At 41.8% G+C, this 22,684-nt stretch overlaps 2 long non-coding RNA genes across 3 annotated transcripts; both read right to left on the bottom strand.

The window, feature by feature from the left end:
- Positions 1-14,088: 14,088 nt before the first annotated feature.
- Positions 14,089-15,021, bottom strand: LOC143732737 (uncharacterized). Its single transcript, XR_013201167.1, has 4 exons — positions 14,976-15,021; positions 14,800-14,868; positions 14,568-14,721; positions 14,089-14,398 (listed from the first exon to the last, which is right to left on the bottom strand). It is a non-coding gene; the product is annotated as an uncharacterized LOC143732737 (long non-coding RNA).
- Positions 15,022-15,025: 4 nt separating this feature from the next.
- On the bottom strand, positions 15,026-16,398 carry LOC143732738 (uncharacterized). Of its 2 annotated transcripts, none has more exons than XR_013201169.1 (3): positions 16,060-16,398; positions 15,618-15,662; positions 15,026-15,523 (listed from the first exon to the last, which is right to left on the bottom strand). It is a non-coding gene; the product is annotated as an uncharacterized LOC143732738 (long non-coding RNA). The 2 variants fall into 2 exon arrangements; XR_013201168.1 differs by having other exon boundaries at positions 15,026-15,507.
- Positions 16,399-22,684: the final 6,286 nt, after the last annotated feature.

The following is a 22,684-nucleotide window of genomic DNA, read 5'->3' as shown; positions in this document are numbered from 1 at the left end:
GTATGAGTCCAGTTAAACTTGAGTCATGTTAGAAATTAAAGTTAAAATGGTACGGTTGCTTCAGCAAATGTGTCTTCTATCTCATGTTTGCTTTTGTTAACTCTCTTGGTTAAGTTTAGGGTAGGGTTTAGTGTAGGCGGTATGTTATTTTTAAATGCAATTGAGCATTAACCTTTTATTGCAACTCTTTGGAAATTTCATTTTTGAACTACCATGATACATATAACAACAAATGTTGCCAGATTCACATTCACCGGTTTCAGATAAAACATAATGCGGCTTTAGTTTCACACTGGAAAGTGTGGGGAAACATGCAGGAAGCAACGTAATATAATAATACAGAAATGTCATCACAGGGACAATTTTTCAATGAGTCCTGGTTGAAAAAAAAAATTTACTTGGTCAAAAACACTATAAAATACAGTTTCGAAAACTAGAAATATTTGAAAGAACGTTTAAAAAAAATTATATATGTATATATATATATATATATATTGTATTTCATTTTATACACAATAAGTATATCGAAATGAGTAACTTATGGCTCTTAAAGTATCATTAATAAATAATTGGATTGATTATTGTAGATAAAAAAAGGTGCTTGTCTAAAATGCTGTCAAAGGTGTACATTTGGTCAATCCAATCAAGTCAAACCTTCTACAGATCCTTTGGTTTCAAAGCTGTTTTTTTTTCTATTTATCAAAAATACATGGATATTACTAATATTGCTATGTATCTATTAGTTTAAGATTTTCACTTAGATCTACTTGCTCTCTAATTAAAAACTGCCACATATCTTACATGTATATGATGAATTACTATGTTTTTTAAATCTGTGCTCATATCTTATCATGCCAAAGGCACCAAACGAGTCTAGTTGCCTCTGGTGGGCCCTTCAAATATTAAGTAGGTGCATGACGCACATGTGTGTGTGTGTGTGTGTGTGTGTGTGTGTGTGTGTGTGTGTGTGTGTGTGTGTGTGTGTGTGTGTGTGTGTGTGTGTGTGTGTGTGTGTGTGTGTGTGTGTGTACATGAATCCAACTCATGCCTGCACGCCCTTCTGATTCAGTAACCCGTCATACATGTTCTCTGCCTTAGTGCCAAACATCAAACCAATAAAAGCACAGCTGTTGCTGAACAAATGAGAGTGACAACTACACTAGAAAAAAAGTCATAATCAGGCAAAAACAGTTTGGCTTTTCCAAGGTTTCTACTTAAGGCTGTGTGGGCTTCTGCTGAGATTAAGCAAACTGACAGGGTCAGTATTGGGTGGTATGTGAAGGGCCTTTGTGCAGGGGTATTCATGCTTGTCACAAACTATTTGGAGCACTTGAGCTGTGCTGATGTGGACTGAACTAAAGGCACAGTAGAAGATATCATTATCTGTGCAGGTAGCCGCTCTGAGTGCCTCAGATGGTCTATTCGGTGTATGCCATGATGTGGATTCAACCAGGGGAGAGACTGAGTCACAGACAGGCTGTGTAAACTGCAGCAGACAGAATATAGACAGCGAACACCTGTGAAGGTGTGATACGTGTAAAAAAGGTATACATCCAAAAAAAGCTCTGCCGCATTCTGTCAGATGCTTTGACTACAGCTTGCATAGTTTTGACAGTATACTAACAAACATCTGAATGCGTTTATCCTTCTAGCTTATGATCAAAAGGGTGTGTTTAGCTGAACAAACGTGCTTCAATTTAAAACAATTGTTAAACACAAAGTTGTTTCTTGTTTTGTTTTTTTAGCTTCTCTTTGTTTTCAGTTTAACATTTAACATGTTTTGTATATTAATCTCTGAATTTGTACTTTTCTTGAGACGCGTGTTAGGGATTATTTAGATTCAGGGTCTGCACTGATCAAAGTGGACCAAAGATCAAGCTGCAAATCATCTCGTTCACTGTTTCATTCAAGTTTTGCTGTAGTGCTTCAGATCAAATCTTCTCTGCAGAACACAAACAAAAACACCTTTTATTATTTTATTACATATCAAAACATATTTTATTCTCAAGTATTATTAATGCTGCATGAATGCAACATTTATATTATAAACAGTCTATTAACACCCAGCACTGATCTGCACGGACCTATTTCAACCTGTGCCTTTTATTAACAACAGAAACAATTTGACTCAAGAAAATCTAAGATCAAACAACAACGTTTTGTGGCTCTCCATTTTCCTCCTCTGGCTGTCAGATGAACTGTGCATTTATTTTACTCCCAGAGATAAGAAGGTCAGAGATTATAAATTGGAATTCATCAGAGTCCTTCCCAATACACAGAGAGGAAGGATCACAGAGGTCCTCCATGTAGGTCCACATGCAGCAGCAACTGTGTACCTGACATGACCTTGTCTGTATTGGCTCGGACCATGTGCGGTCCTGCAGAGGATAGTTCAAGAGCAGACAACAATTCTCTATCGGCCAGCATCTGAGGAGAGGTGGTGGGTGTTGCAGGTTACATGATTATGACTCTTACAAGGAGCCTTAAGGGTTAAACCACTAGAAAACAAAATATGAGAGCAGCACTTCTAAATTAGGAAGGAGGGTGCAAGGTTATTTCAACAGAGAAAGCATTAAAAAAGGAGAGTTTTCTCGGTTTGATACTAATTCGTTCCTTTGCTATAGTAGGCTATAGCACTGAACATTAAACCCAGATCTCTCTCTGAATAAGCTTAGCACAGCTTGAGGACATCTGCTCTCTCTTCTAGTTATACTGCTGCCTGATGTTCACATTAGGTCATTTACAGTAGCAGAATCTGGTTTAAACCACCATCATATTCTCTTGCTAAATCAAATTCCTCTTATTTCAGACAATCTGATTGCATTTCGCTGATATGAAATTACAAAAGGATTATATTGGTCTCGCGCAGGACTGGCCAAGAGGGCTTCTTTCTAGCGAAAAAAAAAGTTATGCAGAGAAAAATAAGGTCAGGTTGTGGTTCATCCGGCCAGGTCTTTTATATAAAATATTTATTTCTGTGATGGCAAAGCTGAATTTTCAGCATCATTACTCCAGTCTTCAGTGTCACATGATCCTTCAGAAATCATTCTAATATGCTAAACATTTATTATTATCAATGTTGAAAACAGTTGTGTACAATTATTTTTCAGGATTCGTTGATAAATAGAATTTGTACACAACTATTTTCAATATTAATAATTGTTTATTGAGCAGTAAATTAGAATACTTTCTGAAGGATCATGTGACACTGAAGAATGGAGTAATTATACTGTAAATTCAGCTTTACCATCACAGGAATACATTTACATTTTACAATAGAAATGTTAGCAACAGAAGGAGACAACACATGTAGTTCAAACAAGCAGGTGTATGTATTTGATTAATGGTGAATATAAGATAAATCCGGTCAAAAAATATTACTAGAGGGCATGACTATCAGCCGCCTCATCTTGGTTCGCGGGAGGCTCATATAAATATTTGACTAAATTGATTAAAAAAAATTGGCTGCTTGTCCTTGTTCTCATCGTCGGGTTCCTCAATTAAAAATGCTTCATGGGAGGGTAACGGTGGTGAGTCCGGTAGAGAGAAATCCTCCACAACTGACTGTAAACTGGCATTCAAATCTGCCTCCATTTTGTTAGCAACGCCCAACCTCCAACGATCCAATCAATTCCCGAAGGACGAATTCAAGCACCACCCTACATTTTTTTTCTAATTTCAGAAGCCGTTTCACTCGGATATATACGTCACAATATGGAAAAAAGGACAATCTCAACTTCCGTTTCATGCCGACTTTAAAATTCGAACACATTATTCTCTATGAGTGTACATACACCGGCGGCGCCATTCGGCGTCTGTCCACGGCACCCAGTTACGGCTCAGGACCTTGTTCAAACCCTGCCGTGCCACAGAGCGCCATTTAAATAGTTTAATTTTAAATTTACATTTATTTGTCTCAAATCGTCGTTAATATACTGACTTCACCCTGTGCTGCAATATACGTTTAGTTTAACGTTCCTAATTTAACAGCTTGAACAAAGTCATATTGGGGAAAAAATATAACAAACATAGCCCTTTTAAATCTTTCATTTTCCCCTGTTGTGCCATTTTTCAATACTCTACCATACTAACCATACTCTAACCTCAGTGAGAATGAAATATTAAAAGCTATGTAAGTAACGTTTGCCTCTCGTGGTTACATTCACTGTCGTGTACTGCCACCTACTGGATTTACCAGGTCACAACAGGTAATTTCTGTAGCGTAGTAGCAGAGCGAAATGGACGACGAAAAACTCAGTGAAGTAAGGAAATACCCTGAAATGTATGCAATAAACCACAGATTTTTCAAATACAACATAAGTCAGCAGCGTGGAGGAAGATCGCCGATGTCATCGGATTTTCAGATAAGATTCTCTAATTATGTTAACTTGCGACCTGAGGTAAAATGTTCTGTGACTGATGTTACTGTAGCAACGACTATGTTAATTGTACAGTAAAACAACGTACAGAACCGACATTATCTTAATTTCATAATGTCCTTAAAAATTACAATATTTTTTACCACAAACTGACAATTATGATATTTCAATAAATAAATCTTCATGTTGATTTAAGACTCCAATAACCAGACACCAGGGCACTACAGGAATATTAATTGATGTTAACAATGAAACCAATAATATGTAAAATAAAACGTCTCTGGTTCCCTTTCAGTCGATAACGTCGGACGTAGTCGACGTCGACTGAATTGGGATCTCGCTAGAGAGCCTGTCTTCTTCGAGTACTATTGAACGAGCCAATGTAATTGGCGTGCGTGATTCGCATCACACACTCCGCCCCTGCGACGCGGGTATAAATACGGAAGTGGATGCATGTCCCCTGTCTCTGAGAGTGCTGTTGTCTACAACGAGCGAGTGTGTCGGTGTTCTTCAGGAAGACTCTCCCAGTGCTGGTGTTCTACAGCGCGAGTGCAGCGGTGATCGCGAGCTTTGAGCTCTCAACTGCTGTTTTAACAGCAACAAATTTCTAAATGTTTGTGTGTGTTGATGGCTGGTTAGAGGGCGGAAAAGTGAGTGCTTCACTGTTTCAGTTCTCTGTTCAGTGTTGCCGCGGTCATTCCCCTGTGTGCTCCGGCACTGGTGACGGTCCTATTTTCTGAAAGAGCAACACGGGTGCGTTTGCGTCTTTTTCAAGATGTCATTCCGCCCGTGCATTTCTGGGTGCGGTCGTTCCCTGTCTCTCTCTGATGGTCACAACTGTTGTGTCACGTGTTTGGGCTTACAGCACGCTGAGACAGCTTTTGTGGACAGCTCGTGTTTTCACTGTGGGAACATGACTGTCGCAGTGTTGAGGGCGAGACTCGCCTTCGTTCGCGGAGAGCGAGTCCCCATTACCATGCCCCACCCTCGGGTGCTGTGTGGGATGGGTGACCGGAGGATAGTGTTGGATGTCCCGCCCGGTAACCATTCCCTGTGGGCTCCTCACTCCTCCCTTCCACTGCAACCACTGGAGCCTCCTGTGTTGTCTGCTGGTCCATCTGTAATGGGTGGGCCAGCGGTTTCAATTGGGGCTCCCCTGGAGGACAGGACGCCGATTGCAGCATCGGAGGGTGAGCTGACTTCTAGAGATGATGACTCGGCTGCATTGTCTCCCTCCGGGAGTTCAATGTTGCCCGAGCCAGATCCAGAATTATCAGCTATGCTGAAACGGGCCGCCGAGGCTGCCGGGCTCGAGTGGAACCTCCACCGTGTCCAGTTCAGTCTCGGTTGGAATCTGGAGTTTGGTATCTTGGGGCGGGCCGCGCTGGTTCTCAGCTCGCCGCCCCAGTGCCTTTCTTTCCCGAAATGCATGGAGAACTTATCAGGTGGTGAACAGCATCTTTCTCTGCCAGAAACTGCCTGAATAGCTTTTCCCCCTCATTACCCTTGATGGAGGAACGGTGAAGGGTTGCGAGGTGTCCCTCCATTGGAGCGGTCTGTCGACACAGGTGCACCTGTGTCCGGCGGCCGCTGCCTTTTGGGGGGATCCTCGTCTCCCCCCTAAGGCCTGTGAGGTTTTGTCCGTTCCGACGGGCAGAGCTTACAAAGCCTGTGGGCAAGCCGCTTCCTCTTGCGTGCCATGGCGTTGCTGCAGGCTAGGGCACCTATGGCATGCACGAGGGTAATCCAGACCGTGCGCTCATAGGTGAGCACCGCACTGCATCCGACCTCACCCTCCGGGGTACAGGTGTCGTAGCGTGCGTGATCGGTCTGGCGATTTCCACCTTGGTGGTCCAGTAGCGCCTTCGTTGGCTCAGCCTGGTTGGTATGGCGGATGCGGACAAGGTTCGGTTCCTGGTCTCCCCAATTTCCCAGGTTGGGCTGGTCGGCGACGCAGTGGAGAACTGCATCCAACAGTTCTCTGTTGCTCAAGCGCAGACGGAGGTCATCCGGCACATCCTGCCCCGGTGGCCAGCTGCTGCCTCCACCCGCCGCCGGTGGCAGCTCCTCCGCCTGCTCGTCGCCGTGGGCGTTCCCCGGCCGCCGCTCCTGCTGGCCCTCCGTAGCAGCCTCCACCCAGGCCTCAGCATGGAGCCGGCCGCAGTAGGGACGCCCAGCCCGCTCCAGGCGCTGCCAAGCCAGGTGGCAAGCGACAGCGAAAGCATTCCGGAGCGGGCCGCCCGGGAATGGATGAGATGCTCTTGGAGTGGCACGATCACTCCCTCCCCCCGGGTGAGGGCCGGGTGGAGCCTTTGTTTGTGTGTGTGTCTGTTCCGCCGCTGGCTCCCTAAAAAAAAAAAAAAAAAAAAGCGGAGCAAGCGGTACCCACACTTCAAAGAGAGAGCAATTTCATCTGTTCCTGGGTCTCAAGAGGGCCAGTCTGGCGGGTGTGACCCTGTATAGCCTTACACCCCTCAGCTCCCCCTTGGTCGCCAGCAGGCAGCTTGGTGCGTTCGAGGACCCGGTCATCCGCCTTCTCACGCGCCCCCTGCCGCTTGTGGGGACAGGTAAGTGTTGCACAGCACACTAACACCACTCTCTCTACTTTGCTGCCCCACCTCAGGCTCGGCTACCCCGCTCAGGTCAGTGATAGTCATCACATTAGGTGTTGAGCAGACGTGCTCCTGAAAATTCAGTGATATTCATCACACCGAGCGTTGAGCAGTGCTCCTGACTTGTGTGTGCTTATCTTATCCTGCTGGCGAAGGATAGCCGCTCCTCCAGCCGGTACGAAGGCCAGTTGTAAACTCGTTCTTCGTGCTACTAGGTGGTGGGTCGTGACCATCTTGGCCCAAGATTGGTCTGCAGCTCCGACCTGAAAGACATGTGCTTAAAAACAGATCTCTACCTTCCGCACCGCAGGCCATCCTGTGGGTTGCGTGTAAGGGTGGAGTATCAGTACAGTGTCCTTCCCTTCGAGTGCTCCAGAGCACGTTGGGTCTTCAGGTCAACTGGAAGAGAGTAATCTCGCCCACGGGCTTAGTATCTCTTTTTCAGTTTTGGAGATGGACTCGGTCTAACACGTTTCTCCAATGAGAATGTGTTCAGCTGGTGTTTGAAGTGAGAAAGGGTCCCACTGGAAGAACTTTCAGAGGCTCCTGGGGTATATGGTAGTTGCAGCCATTGGCTTCCTCCATATGTGACAGCTTCAGCGCTAGCTTCATGATCGAGTCCCGAGGTGACAGTGGCAGAGCAGCTCACCCTGTGTGACTATAGTTCATCCCGGTCTGCTGCCAAACCCTCTTCAACAGAGGGGCCATGTACAAAGGGCGTGTTTTAACGGGGGCCTGGGCGACCCCCGACTACACGGGCATTCGTGCCTCGAGTTGTTAGACATTGCGACCGTTGCGCAAGCTTCCCCTGCATGTCACAACTCACCCGTCACTTCCTCCTTGGAGTCAGACGCTTCTGAGGGCGCCTTGTTCCACTCCTCCCGCTTACTCAATCGTGCCGCCATCGAGCCTCAAGACAGTTATAGCCAGGGCAAGTGGAGACTCCATCCCCTGGGTCCGGCTGGGTCATGACCATTCCAGGGCCGCTCAGTTGCCCCCCCCCCCCCCCCCCCCCGGTTTCATTTTTCCGCCAGTGTTTGTGTAAACCGAGCGGACTACCCTTGGACAAACACTGGGTCTCAGCTGCCCCAGGGGCCCGCAGAAATGCGTTTAACCCCAGTGAGCCTTCTAAAAGTGACTGCGACTCATGGTCGCCTTGCGCCTGCTCAAGTCAGAGAAATCATCACTCTTCATGTTGAGCAGAATTGCTCCTGAAACTCAGTGAAGTTCATCGCACTCAGGTGTTGAGCAGCAATGCTCCTGTAGCTCAGTGAGTTCATCACATGTAGCTCAGTGAATTCGTCACACGCAGTGCTGAGCAGAAATGCTCCTGGTGCTCAGTGAAGTTCTTCGCACTCAAGTGTTGAGCAGAAATGCTCCTGAAGCTCAGTGAGTTTATCACACTCAGGTGTTGAGCAGGAATGCTCCTGAAGCTCAGTGAACTTGTCACACTCAAGTGCTGAGCAGAAATGCTCCTGTCGCTCAGTGAAGTTCTTCGCACTCAAGTGTTGAGCAGAAATGCTCCTGAAGCTCGGTGAGTTTATCACACTCAGGTGTTGAGCAGGAATGCTCCTGAAGCTCAGTGAACTTGTCACACCCAAGTGCTGAGCGGAAAATGCTCCTGAAGCCCCAAGATCTTCACATGTTGTGTTGAGCAATGCTCCGGTCTTTTGCGCCCGTCGCTTGCACCTACGTGCCAAGTCAGGAGAGGAACAGGTCTTCATAGTTGCCCCTTATTGGCCCAACTAGACCTGGTTCCCATCAACAGCCTTCCTGACTTCCCCTGAAAACTCTTTCGGGGACGGGGCACGATGGCACACGCGTTCTGCCCCCGGAGATTCCGGGCGGTCTTACATCTGAACGCGGAGGTTCAGGTGGCTATCACAAGAACATGTGATAGTTACCATCACTTCTGCGAGCACCCCCTAGAATTGGGTAGCGTGCTTACGCCTTTAGAAGTGGAACCTAGTCGTTGAGTGCGTCTTGAAATCCTGAGAAAGCTTTCGATCACTTCAGTGCTCTCTTTCCTGCAAAATGGGTTGCAGTAGGCTGTTTTCCTTCACCCTCAAAATGATGTTGCCTCGGTGTTTAAACGACGCTCATCGTGTTGCAGAAGTATGCAGAAGCACGTTCTGATCGTCAGGTTCCTGAGGAGCAAGGTCTTGTAAATCCTTGTGTCCCTCTTTATCCTCTTGGGCCTTGTCCCTGGTGCGACTGCACTGCAGAGACCGCCCCTGAGCCACTGCAGGCAGTGAGTTAAAAAATCTGTTATATCAGTTCTCCTGCTCGCGTGGTCTCTACTAGAGGGTAGGGACTTGCTCGCTTTCGGTCAACGTATTGTGCCTGGAGTCTGGGCCGGCTAACTCTCACAAGCTGAGACCCCGGCTCGGATTGTGGCCAAGGTTCCTACCTCTCCCGTAATAGGAGCAGGTGGTGAGCCTGCAAGCGCTGCCCTGGAGGAGGCAGATCCAGCCCTGGCTTCTCTGTCCGTTCGCTTGGACGTGTACAGAATGCAAGTCATAGACCTCAGACCAGCTCTACAAATATCTGTTGGAATTCAGCAGAGAGGGAAGGCTGTTTCCATGCAAAGTTGCACTTAGTGCTTGCCTTCATTTCGGTAAAGATCCGAGTTGCAACATGTCCACTTAAGTGCTGAGCTCCTCTATGATGAGTGTAAAGTGCTCCGCCTGGGCGTTGACGATATGCTTTGCTAAAACAGATTCTAGAGTTGGGGGCTGGACGACACCTAGTTGAACCGCTGCTTCCCGTGGGCTCCCTTCTCATGAAGCCAGTTTCACCGTGAGCCCGGTTCAAGTGTCTGCTTGCTGCGCCATTCCCCTCCTATGGACTGGATACGTGCGCCTTTCTACTCCAGTTGAGTTCCCTTAAAATTGAACCCTGTTGAGTTCCTCCACACCCCTCCGACGTCGGACGTGCGGAACGTCTGGTGTTAGGCCTACCACTCGTAAGCAGTGTGGAACCTGTGTTAGGCTGGGTCCATATGTTGGGGTCCCTTCGGCGACCCCATATGTGTATTCTTCCACGATACGGCTCCCTGCGGTGAGCCCGTGTCTTCCCTCGGCAGAGTCTCTCTGCCGTCACTGTCCGGTGTGTCTCCCCCCATTTTAGAATGGAGCCACCCCAGTGTCATTCCATATGTTAGACTGCCCGGTTTCCGCCCAGTTCATATGTGTATTTTCCACGTTACCTCCCTCTGGGTTGGACGTGGCTTCCGCAGCGTCCCTTCCTTCCAATGTACGAGGAACGCTTTCCCAGTGGTCCTGTAGGAACAGCAGTGACTTCCCTGGCCTAAGCCCTGTCCTTCCCCGCCTTAAATTTGCGGGGGCATCAGGAGGCTTTGGTTTAGGCACTGGAAGGTGGCAGCGTTAGTGGCGTGTTCAAAGGGTGATCCCAATTCAGTCGATGTCGACTACGTCCGACGTTATCGACTGAAAGGGAACGTCCTGGTTGCGTATGCAACCCACCGTTCCCTGAAGGAGGGAACGGAGGAGGTAGTCCCCTTGCCACTACCGCTGGACCACCGCTGACCCCGGGTTACTCTCGGCTCCTCAGCGAAAAAGCAACTAGTGCGTGCATCCACTTCCGTATTTATACCAGCGCCGCGGGGGCGGAGTGTGTGATGCGAATCACGCACGCCAATTACATTGGCTCGTTCAATAGTACTCGAAGAAGACAGGCTCTCTAGCGAGATCCCAATTCAGTCGACGTCGACTACGTCCTCCGTTCCCTCCTTCAGGGAACGGTGGGTTGCATACGCAACCAGGACGTTCCCTGAGAGGGAACGAGGTGCTGCGTTGCGACTGAAACTGTGTTATCTTGACATATGGCTCACATGGTAAAATCCATTAAATTAATTATTGTTTTGAAAATAATGTTTTCATTCTTCCAACATCATAATAAATGTAAACTGTAAATCAGATATAAATAGGTTTTATAGAAAATTGCTTAACGCAATGTTACTGCAAGTTTTTCTTTTGGCCAAATAGGTGTTCGGTAATTTATAGACATCCCTGTGATGTCAGGTCCAATAACTGACAGCAGATCCTCCATCTGCTCTGCATTCATTCTGCATTACTGCTGGTGCTTTTTTGGACTTAATTGCAGCTCCTGAACAAGGTGGTGGAAAGTGCCAAATTGTTGCCTTTTTTCATTTAGAGGGTTTATCCAAATTCGATTGCCTTTATTTTTCAGTCTGTGACATAAAAGTAGCAGTGCAGCAGTTTTTTTTTTTTTTTTTTTTTTTTTGGTCAGTCAAAATTGTATCTGTTTGGGAAGAATAGGAAAAACAGGGCATTCATACAAAAAAGCCTTCATGGTGTTTCTGCAACTACTGGCACTTTTAAGTCCCAGCAGTGAAATTTTAGATTTATGTTAAAATTTGTCATTTGATATTTCATAAATATTATATTCACACACCTTGACAAAAAATATAATTACTGATTAATGTGATTAAATATAATATTATGAAGCATTTATAGCTCAAAACACCATTTTTGTTAATGTCCCACACCTGTGGTCTCAACGTTGAGATACATAAAATAAACTAATTTAATTACAATTTGACATTATTTCAAATGGAATTGTTTAATGTACAGATTCATTTAAAGCATCTTAAAATTCTTTATATTATTTACTGATCATTTTTATGATTTTTTTAACTAAATGTGCCTGTCCCACACTTTTGAGTCCTTACCGCAACAATGAAAAAAAGCTTTTATTATGAAATTTTATCGAACACAAACAAGTCTAGTTTCTATGGAAACAGAAATTATCACTTGAGCACATTGCTAACAGACTGGGCCACCACATACCTCACTCACAAGATACCAAAAAAATAAGGCAAATTTATTTTTAAATATATTATATATTTATAATATATAATTATATATATTATATATTTTCAAATATATTTTCTGCTCTAGTATTTATTGTGTGTCCTTACCATTCAGCTTAATAATTGTGAACTACATTTTAAAAATAAATGTATATTAAGATGCTAAGAGTCAAAACTAATTTGGTAGGCCTTTCTAGCTGCCAATTAGCTAAAATATTAGCAAAAATGTCATTTCCGCAACATGTCTTTACCGCAGCATATTTGTGTGTTGCGGTAAAGACCTTGTGTTGCGGTAGAGACAAATTCAAGGTTTACTGTATATTAAATTACAAATATTCCGTATATTATTAGTACTGAAGTATATATTAGTATATATATATTAGTATATATATATATATATAAACATGCCATTTTTTAACCCTAGATTTTAACATTGTGTCCTTTCCGACACATGATGTCATTATCGCAGCACTGCTCTATTTTCGTTTTTTTTTTCACATTTTCATTTCCAAAAAAATGTTTTTACACTTAAGCTGAGATGATTAACTCATTGAAATTGCAACATCTGTCATAAAAAGTTAAATATGTTATCTTTTGTGTGTATGGAAGCAATTGACATCTAAGGTTACTGTAATTTTTTTTACATGGCATAGAAAAAAACATGAAATTCCCTATTCTGTATATTATTTTTTATATCAGTATTTACAAAACTGCATCAAATTTGAAAGCTATTTAAATGTATATATATATATATATTATAGAAATCACAAAAGAAAATTTATAAAATAAACGTTATTGTAACGTTGCGGTAAGGACACTTTTTAAGAAGATGACCGAAAAACATAAAAAATAAACATGTTCCAGATTAAAATCTTAACGACTACATTCTATTTTGTGTACATTTGTATATGTATTGCAGACTGTGATGGTTAAAATTGAAATTCATAGAGGTTGATTTTTTTGAATTGGGATAGTCAAAAGTGCCTGTAGTTGCAGAAACACCCTCAATTGGTTACATAGGTTAAATATACCCACATGTAATTATTACTGTTGAATAGAATAGTGCATAATTTAGAAGACAATATTCGTTAATACCGTAAAATATTAAAGAAAAACTATTATTAAACTAAAATATAGTACATTTATCATTAATTGAAAGAAAAACGTTACTTTTGACAGAGAGGAGTATGAGTAACCCCTAAATGAATAGCACCAGAGGGTGATACGAATCTTGTACGTAACTGGGATTATATATAACATTATGTTACAAAGAGTACATATTACATATCGTCAAGTACGTATAAAATAAAAAATAATATATCAAATAATTTGTTTGGTTAACGTTTTCACTCGGGTTAGCTAGTAAACGCTAGCTAAATAAATACTATTGTATTATGTAACATAGTTGCCTAGACAATGGATAGCGTTACAACAAAACAATAACAGACTGTTAACCATTGCCAGAGCGCCGGCGCACTGAAGCGTTTTTTTTGTTTAAATAGTTCAAAGTTACTATCAGATTTAAAGTTAACGTTATTACCTTGACAAACTATACATCATTAAAAAGATAAAAGACCCAAGTTTCAGTATTTGACTACTATTGTATTCTAAGAAACTTATATTGACAGTTATGTCTTAATTTATGTCAAGAGTTATGTAATAAAAAAATGAGTCGATACCTTTAATATGAATTATGAGCGTCAGACCCTTCTCCAATAGGTGCTGGCTGCAGACTACGGGGCGAGTGGAGCTCAACTCGAAAGCGGAAATCGACACCTCCACTGCGCCGGAGCGCAAATATACCTCACCTCCACTGCGCCCGAGCGCATATGACATTCTCTGATATATATACGTCACCTGACCAGAGACCTGACCTAATCTTCACGCAAAATATCGAAGCGGTCTAAGCGTTAACATTTTATTACTTTTTTAATAAAATATTATAGTAAATGTAATTTCCGAATTTTGCATTTAAAGCAAAATAACATGTACAAATCAACCACAGTAAAATAATGAAGAATGATTTCTACTATTTAACAGTTTTAATCATTTTTAAGTAAAACATAATAATCTTAAACTATTTGACAACATATTAACTGCAAGTAACCATACTGTAACAAATTAGATGAATAATATGAACAAATTATTATTTAATCAGAATTTTCTATTTAAAGCAAAATAACATACAAATCATCCATAGTAAAATAATTAAGAATAATTTTGTTAATTTGATTGCTTTTGAGAAAAAGAAAAAAAAAAAGAAACCACACTTGAACTGCAAGTGTCTATACAGGTGAAGACACATTGCGCGCACACACACTTCACTGTTCCAGACCTCCATCGTCTAAAAAGCAATCCCAGCTACAGTAGCCAGGGTTGTCATCTGAGGAGTAAAACCCCGAAAGCACTCCCCCGTTGTCCATTTCCCTGGTAGCCAGCCCCACAGTCTTTGTAAATCTGGCAGCATTGTAGGCGGCTGCACCTAGAGATGGTGTACGGCTTTCTGTATTTTTGACAGTGTCCCTCTGAAAATCTTTTCCAATTAACTACACCTGTTCAATATCAAAACACAATGACAGTCACACAATTCAGACAATAAATTAACAAATCTTTAACTGTCAAAAGTTTCATGTTACGGAAATGGAAGAGAGTGAGATTAACCTAGCCTAATTGTTATACCCACAAAAAACAAGATGGGGCAACCACACTTATTGAACTCACTATCAAGCCAGCTGAAGTGTGCCTCCTGCTGAAAATGCTCCAGGCTGACAATGTTGCTAAATCTCTGGCATGTCAGAGCCAGCCTCAGGATTGCAGAGCAGCCATCTTCTAGAACTACGAAGACAAGGATCCTCTGGAGAATGTCATCGGGCAACTCTAGATATGAAACACGATTTAATATAGAGTCATTTAAAGCCATCTCATCAACATTAAAGTGATTATGAACACATGCCTGCAAAATGTCAGTGGCCCCTGCCCCATCCTGTGAAACCCTGATCATCTTTGCTGGGAGTGTAGGTACCTTCAAAAATTAAAACAGAGAAATACAGATCGTTTAAGAAAGAGCTGCACATTTATACATGCTATCACTACTAGTAGCTTTCACTACTTTTAACTAAAAAATATTACCAAAGTACAGTGTCTCCTTTTCCTAGGGACACGAAAGACAGGCGGCTCCGGTTGCCGTGCATACAAGTGGTTTCCATCAGGCTGGGCTGATGGAGTGGCACGAGGCAGGTCAGGCTGGGCTGATGGAGTGGCACGAGGCAGGTCAGGCTCTGCTGATGGAGTGGCACAAGGCAGGTCAGGCTCTGCTGATGGAGTGGCACGAGGCAGGTCAGGCTCTGCTGATGGAGTGGCACAAGGCAGGTCAGGCTCAGCTGATGGAGTGGCACGAGGCAGGTCAGGCTCTGCTGATGGAGTGGCACAAGGCAGGTCAGGCTCAGCTGATGGAGTAGCACGAGGCTGGGCTGATGGAGTGGCACGAGGCAGGTCAGGCTCGGCTGATGGAGTGGCACGAGGCAGGTCAGGCTGCATAGACTGTGAGGTCAGCTGGTTATAACACAATAGCAAATGTCTTTCCATGTCCACTCTTCTTATGATAGTCCATCAACAGTGGGGGCAGTGGTAATGCCCCACAGGACGGCATGATAATCTGCACCTTAGTAAAATTTGGCCTGAAACGAAAAGTAAAACAACAGAATAATAGAAAAAAAAATAGGAGAAATAGATGCATGCAAAAAGCCTTCGAATTTTAGGGTGGCAACATACCTTTAAAATGTAAAGAGTGCAGCATCCTTCGTGCTAATCCTAGCCCTGGAAGTGAGTGAGAAAAAGGGAATGAAAAAAGACTGGGATGTGACATGTGGAAGAGAAAAAAAAAGCAATCCGTCCCCTCAGTTTATAAACATGAAAATGCATAACGTAAGATTCCTTCTTTTTTCACATTTACACTTCTCAATACCCCTGGCCTGAATCAATCAATCACTAAATAAACAGCATTAAACACCAAATAGAAACATACGTACCACATACTTAATACTAAATGTTCTCTATATGGTCTCGCGCCATTAATGCTCAAAATGGAGCTCTGAGCTTGTGCATCTCTGAACTAATGAACTTTAAAACATTTACATTAACACGCAATCGATATAATAATCACATATGCACACCCTTAAACTTTATATTACAAAAAAATCATTAGAATTAATACCTGAATAGAGGGGAAGATTAAACACAAAACTTGCTGATGTTTCCCCACTGCGAACTTTATGTGGAATGGCGAATTTCCCCCTAGTGTTCAACAAGGCACATCGCCAAATAAACTCATAGATCACATATTAACCCAAAATTACATTCAAATTACATATTTACATTTTATAAACGTTTTTACACTCATTCAAAATAGCGTGAATATAGTGCTTTCAATTTTTCACAGATTTATGAATTTGTAAAATAAATATTTTAATCTGTCACAATAACATCTATATTGCTCGTCAGAAATATCAATCCATGGTGTTTATTCATCCTTTTGTGAGTAATTTCACGCAAGCCCTATGCGTTTTGCTTGCATTCATAGACTTGCATTGGACGTTACGACAGCGTCAGTCAGTCAATGACCTGAGTTATAATTCGAAGAGCTCACAGCGACGCCATCTTGGCCCTCCTTTATTAATTCAAGTGGAGGTAACGTATTTCCTGTTCGAGAGTGGAGCTCCACTAACCCACGGTCTGCAGCCAGACCCTTCACGGGCTTTTAGCTCAAAAATGTGCAGATTTGTAGAAATATTGATAGATTCTCATAGGTTTACCTCAGATTTATAGGCTATATACAGGAACAATATTTATTGAATTTATACCCAAATGGGCCGTTGTAATCATTATGAGCGCTGGATACTCTGATGTACTGTGTTTTCAATCCATACTGGCATCCTGAGGGTGCCGTGTGCACATGCAGTCCATAAATGGAACACATGAAGAAGTGCCATAATCATGTGACATTCAGGATGTCCTACTCCTGACAAAAACAAAGCTTCAAGAGATCGCTGTAACATGCAGATAAAGACGTTTTGAAGACAATAAACATGATTGCAATGATATTTGAGTTACCTGTGTTCTATGAGCCATGTCAGGTTTTTTCATAATAATAGATTATATTTATAATGTAATGGTATTCGATATAGACTTTATCATTGTGCAGAATACTATAAAATAATATATTTTCTCTCCAATTTTTTTATCTGAAGCCAAATCAGATCACAGAAGGTTATTTAAAACACTCGACGTGCGTTATAAAGTAAATTTGGAGAACAAACATGGTTTTAATCTCATAAATTGTCGTGTATTGATGGTGCACTAAGCTAACATGCTACATAGCCCTCAGATGCAGCTGCCACCTACCTGTTATTTTTATGATTTTTTCTAAATAAGAATGCTTACTGAAATGTTTCTTATTTTCAAGAAGGACCTTTGATACAGTTTCAAATGGGAAGTGAGAACTTTGAAAAAAGAAATTAGGGATTGAAACAGTGTGAATAGCCAGTCGTTAGTAATTCTAATTAAGATAAAAGAAAAAACATATTTAGAGCCATAAACAGGTGGGAGAGGTGTGAATGTGTGCAGGGGAGACTGAGACTGAATGGGGCTCGTTTGCACCACAAAACAATGGTAAATGGACTGCATTTATATAGCGCTTCAACGGCCACCAAAGCGCTTTACATATTTACCTCTCATTCACCCATTCACTCTGTCATTCATGCACCAACGGTCAGCCATGCAAGGCACCACTCAGCTCGTCGGGAGCAGCTGGAGTTAGGTGTCTTGCTCATGGACACCTTGACACTTGGTCAGGTGGAACCCGGGGATCGAACCACCAACCTTTCGATTTGTAGACAACCTACATGAACCACTGAGCCACTGTCGCCCCTATAACAATAGAGACAATAGACTGAATAGATGCTTTTAGACTTGTCATCTTCATATTTTAAATATAACATGGTCAGACATGTGGCTTTAGCTGCAGTGCATTCATAGATTGATACAATGCCAACTTCAATATATTATTTTTATGAAGATATTTCATAAAAAATAAATTTCCAATAGCTTTACAAAACTTTGAAGCTATTTATAACTATTTTTTCATTATGACAATAATTAATTCTACATTTACAATAAACTGCCAGGTGTCGGCTTTCAAATGAGATCATACCTCAGCTTTTAGTACAAAGGGTTCATGAACTGTATGTGTTTTAGTTTGGGTATGCCATTTCTGGGGATTTTTCAAAAGTGGGGTTGAAGCTTAACAGCAACGTGACAGACACTTTTACTTGATTAACGTTCAAACATCAGCTGTTATTCAATTAACATAAAAAATAAATAATAAATCAAGTTCACCCATCGTGCAGCTCTTCTACCAGGAGTTGATTCAAAATTGAGCTTGCGCGTATAGAATGTGCGTGTCCGGTGTGCGATACCTGTGAGTTGTCCTAGACGCGACGCAATGCAACGCGGCACTTCTCGTCCGGTGTGCGACCCCCTTAAGACTAAACCTATTGGTCAAAAAACATTTTCGCAAACTGAAAGAAAATAGAAATTTCAACATAAATGAAAAACTAAATGAAACTAACAAAAGTTACTGAGAAACTAACCGATATAAAATAATGATAAGCGGAAAAATAAAATAATAGTTTGTAATAAGCTCATATCGTGTCCCGGAAAATCCAACGCTTTCTCATCCTTTGGCGTCATGTAGGTGATGCCATATGACATTTCGTCGAAATCTCACGCACATGGCATCCTTTAGCGTCAATATAACACGCACTGTTATGGGTAGGTTTAGGTCTGGGGTAGGGTACGGTTATAACGCCTTGGGATCTGCGTCTCATATTCACGCTAAACGATGCCATATGTGCATTGGATTTAGACGAGCGTCACCTGTATGACGCCTTGGGTTCTGCGTCTCATATTGATGCTAAAGGATGCCATGTGCGTAAGACTTCAACGAAATGTACAAAGCGTCACATGTATGACGCCAAAGGATGAGAACGGGCTGGAAAATCCCGTTTTTCCATTGACTACGCTACTTTATTTTTCAATGTAAACATGTGCTAGATGGACATGTATGACCGTTGCGCTTGTGTCTTTTGCAGTGTCTCGCGCATAACACAGCGTTCAAAAACGCGGCACTCAAGTTAAAATAAGTTCAACTTTTAAAAGACGCTACTCGAGACCTTACGCTTTTTCCCCATTCCACTTTCCCTTGTTTCACACTGAGCAGAAAAAGAAAAAAAAAACAAATTCCATGTCTAGCCCAAAATAGACATACATTTTAGAAGTAGAAGTAAACTAAATGTCTAGTCTGAATAGAACACATGAATATGACTATAAATGTGTGTGCGTGTGCGTATATACATAATGTTTGATCACTCTATTGCATCATTGCTGAAAGTAATCTTGGTTACCCTACAGTTTGAGAGGCTCTGTGTATCTTGGTTACACCACATGACAATTTTCATTCATGACATGACATTCAAGTCATCCAAGTTACTCTTTTTTTTTTAAGTGTAAATTTCTAAGAAATTGTGTGTTTTTGTTTATCATGGACATCCTTACTGACCCATATATAAATAGCTGACAAAAGCATATATAAATGACTTCGGGATGATGGCAAGTCCTACTGCTTATACATGATTATATTTCTAAGAAACACAATACACATAGGAATAAGGGTTTTTGTTTACACGGTCTCTATTTTTATCAGCTTTCAAAAGCTTGTGTATAACTCAAAGATTTGATATCTAAACCAAAGGCATTTTGAAAACATTCCTACTAATCTGCAGATTAAACTAACCCACTGACTGGGTTGCCGCTAACATCGCTAACATGTCTGTACTGCTAGCAGCTGTCCCTACTTTAATATAAAACAGATTATTCCCAGTGCACTGACTACATTTTTGGGAATTCTCACTGAGCGTGTCTGCTTGTAAACAAGCTTTGCCATTAAGCTGAAAGTCCATTCACCCCCCCCAAAAAAACACACCAATACAATAAAACTGATTCCCCACCAAAAAGAAAAAAAAAAAAGTGCAATTCAGCCAGAAGGTGTTTTTTACAACATCAAAGAACATCTAATTTCCCTCTTGGCGGTGTGTAATCCTCTTGTGAGTTGGCTGGCGTGGTCTAAATTTGGCTCAGTGGCTCACTAGACCCAACGGAGACTTAATAGACCCCTTTTCAGTTGGTAAACATGGTGACGTTTTTCTGTGGGCGGAGCTTAGGTGGTTGCAGAACGATCCCTCTGGCCGCTTCCCTAACGTTAGTTTGCAAGTTTTGTTAGCTTGTTTTTTAACAATGACTGGAGAAAATCCGATTTTATCTTAATGTGCAAGGTCACTCACTGTCCAGGTGAGATTGTTATTTGCAAAAGTTAATTTTAACAGACGGAACCAGATTGGCTGACCCGTACACGCTCAGGCAATGGATGGACGATCTGACGGGATTAACGTTAACGCTAGGCTCAGTCCTACACCTATCCGATAGAGAAACCGAGCGTAAAGACATACTGGGGTCATATAAATCTTTAGATGCCTATAACTATGTGATGAATGGTCATGTACAAGACTTGTGTGGTACGATCCGCAGTTCTGCCTAGCCAGCGCCAAGAAGACGTCAATGTAAAGAGTGACATTACGGTGCAATTTTAATGATGTGAATATTTTCTAGAAATAAAAATTCCAGATACAGCATATTCATTTTTCATTGATTCTTGCATCCAACAACACAACAAGATGACATTTAATAATAATAATAGTAATTTAAGCTCCTTATTATGTAGCCGAATCTGTGCTGGTTTGTATTGGCCGTCTGCAGTTTTCCCTTTGTTTTGCCTCCAGCTAGCGCCGTGACGTAATTGTGACGTCGGCTCGAAATTGGTCTATAGCACCAAATCAGTGGGATTCTTACCGTGCTGAAATTTAGGACATTGGCCTAACCAAGGACACAGCTAGCCTGACAGATTAGACAACATGGGATTGGAAAGAGACATTAATTATCATGAAAAAACAGATGAAGGATGGTGCAGGTCCAAACCCAGAACTGACCATGCCAGCTTTAGCTTCTCATCGCTAGTACATGTGAAAAAAGACAAAGTCCCAGCATGACAGCTAGCCCATCAGTCAGACTCAATCCATGGCATATCGGAAGACAACTCGAGTCAAGAAAAGGCTTGACAGCAACATGTACATGTCTTCATCATAAACTCATATTCGGGTCATTTTTCACCAGTCCGTTGTCTTTTCTTTCAATAGAGCTGCTCTGTGATTAATGAATGGTCTGGAATGTGTTTAAGCAGTGACATACAGTGAGACTATTATGCCAAGTGATCTATACAGCCTTTGATGAGCCACAAAACTGGGAAATTCCATCTTTTCTTATGAAATTTGAGGACATTAGGAGGGTATTTTAGCATTATTATCTAATTCTTTAGCCAGTGTTTGTTCCTGTGAACTTTTCTTCTCTGTGTCAGGAGTAATTGAACAGGCAATGAGAGATAACTTTAACAGTACACCACATATGCTGCCTGCTGCTGGAGAGGTTAATAAAGAAACTCCACATTAGAGATTTTTACTCATTACCACTAAAATGTTACCCTTGTTCCCTGTTCAAACTTAAATAGATTCCAAGGCTAAAATTTTAAATATTGAAATGGATTGAATGGCAATTCTGTTATAATTTGCTTATTAATTAATCATGTTCCTTTTCTTATCTGTGCAATTGAATGTTCGCTAAAAATGACAAAAGCACATCAACAGTATCCTATATATTTTATCCTATATTCTCTCTCTCTCTCTCTCTCTCTCTCTCTCTCTCTCTCTGTGTGTGTGTATGTGTGTGTGTGTGTGTGTGTGTGTGTGTGTGTGTGTGTGTGTGTGTGTGTGTGTGTGTGTGTGTGTGTGTGTGTGTGTGTGTGTGTGTGTGTGTGTGTGTGTGTGTGTGTGTGTGTGTGTGTGTTTTGAAAGGGGCTGCCATGATGGAGGGGAATATAAGCAACAACAACAAAAAAGACAGCTTCAATTTTACGGTTTTCTTAAACAAAGATATTGTATGGCTTCTGATCACTGAAATAAAGTCCAGCTATACTGTTCCTTTGAATTTTATATTAATCAAAGCATTAACTATAAGAATAAATGTTTTTTAAGCACCAAAACAGCATATTAGAATGATTTCTGAAGGATCGTGTGACACTATTTTACGAATATTTCACAATATTACTGTTTTTATTGTGTTTTTGATCAAACAAATGCAGCTTTGCTGAGCATAAGAGATTGATTTAGCAACAGGCATACATAGGATATATTAGTAAATGCTAAAATATGTTGAGGCTAAACATACTTCTGCGTTTTGTCCCATTCAAACACAAGATTTGCAAGGCTTTAAATAAATCCTCTGTAGGTGAAAAATATCACGACATTGTCATTTTGGTAGCACAGGATTAAAGTTGCTAGAGTGACACTGGCCTTATAAGACTGGCCTGATCTGACAGTGGAACGTTATCTTAAACATTGGTGTCAATACTATTTTACAAGCATTATGCCAATAAATAGGCAATGGTTTGTTTCCAAAATGCTGTGACTTTCTGTACTCTCACTTCTTTTATCTTTGTTTACCCAGCCTTAAATGTCATAGAAAGAATCCAAAGAAATTCAGCAAGCTCTTGTGATTTATAACTCAAAGAGGTCAGTAATACCTGTTGAAAGTTATCAATTAACATACCATTCATCTTCATGGTCCTCCGGACAGTTATATATACCATCTTTCATCATAAGCGTTCATCCAAAAGC

Source organism: Siphateles boraxobius, unplaced genomic scaffold (genome assembly GCF_051911475.1).
Source record: "Siphateles boraxobius isolate OS27281-9 unplaced genomic scaffold, OSU_SipBor_1 9, whole genome shotgun sequence".
Lineage (NCBI taxonomy): Eukaryota > Metazoa > Chordata > Actinopteri > Cypriniformes > Leuciscidae > Siphateles > Siphateles boraxobius.
Note: the sequence above shows the minus strand (reverse complement) of the source record. Positions and strands in the feature narration are given on the sequence as shown.